This window comes from Megascapheus bottae, chromosome 11 (genome assembly GCF_031878675.1).
Source record: "Megascapheus bottae isolate mThoBot1 chromosome 11, mThoBot2.hap1, whole genome shotgun sequence".
NCBI lineage: Eukaryota > Metazoa > Chordata > Mammalia > Rodentia > Geomyidae > Megascapheus > Megascapheus bottae.
The window spans coordinates 22,702,878-22,708,039 of record NC_143519.1 but is presented as its reverse complement, the minus strand read 5'-3'; positions in this window follow the sequence as shown (position 1 = coordinate 22,708,039).

Below are 5,162 nucleotides of genomic sequence, written 5' to 3'. Positions count from 1 at the left end.
GCCCGGGGCTCGCGGGCGCGCGCCTGGGAGGGCGCGTCGCCGCCCCAGGGCCTGCGGGCGCCGAGTGCGCGGGAGGCGGGGCCGGACGGGCGGGGCCGCGCCTGGGCGGGCGGGCGGGCGGGAGCGCGCCTGGGCCTGGGCCCCGCCCCCTCCGTCTGGGTGGTGAGACTGGCTGCGCGGGGCTTGTGTGCAATATTTGTTCTGGGGCGGAATATGGGCGACACACCTCCTGGAAGCTCCTGAGGGGTAACTTGTGGGGCTAAATACGAGCTCCACACATACAAGCATCCGTGACCCTGATTTCCAGACTTTCCTACAAGGATTTGGTTTTTGTTTTTTACTAGTTATTACTTTTTTTTTGTTGTTTTTCTAATCCACACTATCTTTATGAAGTACACATAATCCTGACATTTGTAAAAAGAAAATTCTAAAACACAAAGGATGGACTGTGTAAAGAAGTAGATTAAATTACAAAACTCCCGTGAAGCCATCTATAAACCCAAGTGTTGGGGCTGGGAATATGGCTTAGTGGTAGAGTGCTTGCCTAGCCTGTATGAGGCTCTGGGCACTGAGTGTAGAGCGCAGGCCCTTAGTTCAAGCCCTAAAACTGGCCAAAAAAAAAAAAGAAAGGAAGAAAGGAAGGAAGGAAGGAAAGAAGAAAGAAAGAAAAAAAGAAAGAAAGATAGAAAAAGAAAAATTCATACAAATCAAGGAGTCTTGGTAATACATAATTTTTTTTTCTTTTCCTAGTTTGTGTTTTGGGACACTTTTCTTAACGATAGAGATGTCTACTAGAAAGAATGATATTGTATTATTTGTTAAGAAATGGAAAGACCTGGAAAAATATATTAAATGAAGTCAAACCCAGGGAAACAACAGTTACATGTTTTCCCCCCCACACGTGGAAGTTAGAATTAGCCTATAAACATAAATAAAAGTGTTCTGGGGGCTAGGAGTTTGGCCTAGTGGTACAGTGCAGCCAGAAACTCAGGTGGTAGAACATGAGCCCTGAGTCCAAGCGCCAGGACAGGCAAAAAAAAAGTATTGGGTTGTATGCAAATGTATACAAATGTATTAACTGAAATATGATAGATTCAAGAGAGAACTCAAATAGTGTAATTCCTTAGAAAAGCAAAGGCAGAGTTCAACAGATAAGCACCTGGAAGCAGGAATGAACCAGGGAAGAATGCAGTCAAGAATCCAATGCAAATCCTACAAAATAAGGAAATGCAAGTGAGGCATGAGTTGGGTGGGATGGGTGAGAATGTTGAAACTGATGACATTGAGGGATACTAGTAGCTCATGGAAGCTGAGATCTGAGGATCACAGTTCAAAGTCAGCCTGTGCAGGAAAGTCTGTGAGACTCATCTCCGATTAACCACCAGAAAACTAGAAGTAGCATTGTGGCTAAAAGATGTAGCACTCTAGTCTTGAGCAAGAAGAACTCCAACAATGTCTGGGCTCTCAGTTCAAGCCTCATCACACACACACACACAAGTGTTAACATCTTTCAAGATGTTTTTATATCATAAACTGCTTTACTATATGGCAAATCCTTTGCGCTACCTCAAAATAATAAAATTTAAAACTTAAAAAAATGCCCGTATGTGCAAAATTATAACTTGTTATAAGTTTGAGTTTGTTTTTTGGACTACAACTCAAATTTGTGACCAGTACCAATGTGACCTGGGACGACTGTACCATGGGTTTTAAATATGTTTCTTTAGCTGATGGGCAGTCATAGTATTTGATCTTTGGGTAGGTAATGAAGTAATTTCCACAGCTGCCATGAACCAAGCATAATTCTTCCTGAGAGTGGTGATGATCACAGACAGCTCCGCCTTGAGTGGAGCCTCAGGAAAATGGCTAAATATGGCTACTCTCCATTTGGAAAATTTGTTATTTTCCCAATTGACAGACCATTTACAGCCATGACTATAAATGCATGAAATTCTTTTCTGGGGCAGAGAGCAGCTGAGTTGGGAGGAGCAGATCTTTAAATCTGAAAGGAAGAGCCTTACTGGGTTAGGATAACAGAATATACAATCCACACATAAACTACTCTCTGATTTTTAAAAATTTTTTCTCTGGTCTCCCAATTTGTCTCCTGTATTCTGGAGGTCTCTCATTCATTCCAGTGTTTCCTCACAGGAAGAAGAACTCATATCCTCACCTTCTTGACTCTGGCACATTTGAGGGCTTCAGGTCAAGCCTGCTCAAAGTGGCAGGTGCTGTAAGAGTGTGGGATCTGGGCCATGGATTAGGTTAGGAATCTGATTCTTTTTATTTACTGGGTATGTGAGTTTGGAAAAGTTACTCTGTTTCTTTGCTTCACTTTTCTATCTTAAAAAAATTGTAATGATAATAATTACCAAACAAGGTTGCCAGGAGAATTGAATGAAATAAGCTATGAAGGAGAAATAGAAGAGTCACAGGCATGTGGTAACACCCACTTAATCATGGTGCCAGCACTGTTGTTGGGGCTGTTGACAGAGGTCAACAATGACAGAAGTCATTGTTTTTATACTGTGATGTTGTCTCTCTGATGAACATAAGCAACAGATCTCTTCATCAAAGGGGAACTAACCTAGCCAGGAAGACACACTTGCCTTTTCACTGGGCCTGGAACTATCTAAAAATGGTCTTGTAACCTACTCCACAGACAAAGATTCTACTGGACTCTCAGTTTCCCAACTGGCCCCTCTTCCATTAGAGGTTGGTTTGCATTTGTTTTGCCTCTTTAACACAGTCTCCCTAACTGTTCCTTTGCTTAGCCTCTCTCTGCACAACTGCAATGACACACTCACGCCTTGCCAATGATATATGTTCCACTGCCAAATACAGACATTTGTAGAACATTATTTTGTATATGTAAACAAAATGCATTCCTTTGTCATTATTACCCATGCTTTACCTTTACATGATATAAAGCTGTTTTCATTTTAAGTATGCTTTCAAGTACTTGTCCAGATTACCAAATCACTTACATCCATGTTGGTTAAAATCTAATCCAGAAGAGCAAAATTCAGTTCAGTTGTCTATTTCTCAAATGTGTCCCATATCATCCTACATTGGCAGATAGTTATGACTAATCAGGCTTGAAAGTTGTGTCCAGATTTGGGATACCCGTGTGCATATGAATGTGCATAACACAAACATAGAAATCTTTAGCTTCAATTGGAGCCACTCATTCTAGGTGGGTACTTTCACAGATAACACTGAGCTTGGTGACAATCACAAAGCCTTTGTCTACAATTACATCAGACTTACTTGTTTCCCACACCCATCTTCCTGGTGAACATTTAGGAATTAAGCAGTATACCTATTTACAGAATTATATTCCAAGTTTTCATTCTGTCTGACAGACTTATTTCTTTGAGACAAAATGGGATGTTTTAAAAATATGATTTTTGATTGTTCTTTAGTCCTTAGTACTTTCCTGTTATCCTGGCTGTCTTGGGCTCTAATTTACTTCTCTAAATTACAATATTCAGGTCATATTTCTATACAGAGTCTATGTAGTCATACCCAATATTAGATCCATTTTTTTTCACCAATATATTTGAGATGTACCAGACCTATTCTACATGCAGCCAAACATTTTAGCCACAGTGGACATATTTCATTCTTCTCTTTGAAAGAAGTCAGAATTCTGGAACTCTATACTGCTCAAGTTTTTGGGTCAATACTACTATATCTACTAAGAGATACCTAATGATTTGTTCCCACTTCAGTAATTAAGAGGGTGATGACTGAGGTAGCAGATTTGTCTTGAAAGGCTGGCTGCTACTTTTTTTGTTCATCTTCGTGAACAGTCATAGGGACTGGAATTTGTCCTCGCACTGGAAAGCATTGAGTGTATCCATCTTTATCAAGGTCAAAGGCAAGTTGATAGGCCTGGCATTTTTGCTGATAAATAACCATGGCATCTTCCTGAGTCATCCCCCAATGACTGTGTTTCTTCTTTGTACTGAGGCATAGACTATTAACAGCAGAGTGCCTAAGTCTGAAGAATGCAGAATGATAGATTTTTGCATGTGTCCTCCTGAGTGACCCCTATTCTGATCAGCATATAAATTATCCCAGACTGAAATGCTTCCTCCCACTCAACGCCCTCTCAAAGGTAACAGTGTATTCTGAAGGCTATTACTACAAATTGTTTATGCCTATTTTTGGAACTTTGTATATATATGAAATCATAGTTTGTTTTTGTGTCTAGATTTTTGTCAGCTCAGCCTTTCTTTCAAGGAATATAATCAACTACGTTTTTTTTTTTTTTTTTTTTTTTTTTTTTGCCAATCCTGGGCCCTGAACTCAGGGCCTAGGCATTGTTCTTGGGCATTCTCAAGGTTAGAGCTCTACTGCTTGAGTCACAGCACCATTTCTGACTTTTTTCTATATATGTGGTACTGAGGAATTGAACCCGGGTCTTCATGCATGCTAGGCATGCACTCCTACCATTAGGCCAAGCTCCCAGCCCTCAACCACTTCTTGACACAAACATTTCTCAAAGTGATCTATTTTTATTCTGTGACAGCATTTCTATCTGTCCCATCACAACTCCCCTGTCCCTCAAGAACACTGACTTGTCTAGGATTCAGCCTTTCTATATTTTGTTTTCCTGCTAAATAGAAAATAATAAATCCATGCAGAATTATAGAGCTCTCCAGTTTCTTACAGACTTTAGCTTACCTAAACCATTTCCATGGTAAGCCATGGATTTGCATATTAACTTTATCTAGAATGAGATCTGTCAGCTCCTCAAAGGAAAGAAGTCTGACTCAGAACTCTGATAAGAGCTATTAGATTATTTGATCTGATGATATTGAGGTATTTTAGTTGTTTACATATTTTGAATATTAATCCTTTATTTTCAGATAATTGCTCCGATTCTCTAGGCCATCTGCTCATTCTGTATTGTATGGTAGTTCATCATATGGTAGTTCTACTTTCATTTCCTTCACGATGCCTACTTTGATTTAATCACATTTGTCCTTTTTTTCTTTTTGTGATTGTCCTGTTAGGGATATTGCTATAACAGAGCTTTGAAGTGTTTCTGCTATGTTGTTTTTTTTTTTTGTAGTAGATTCATAGCTTCAGGTTTTACATTTAGATATTTGATCCATTTTTGTTTATTTTTGTATATGGTGTTTAGTTTTATT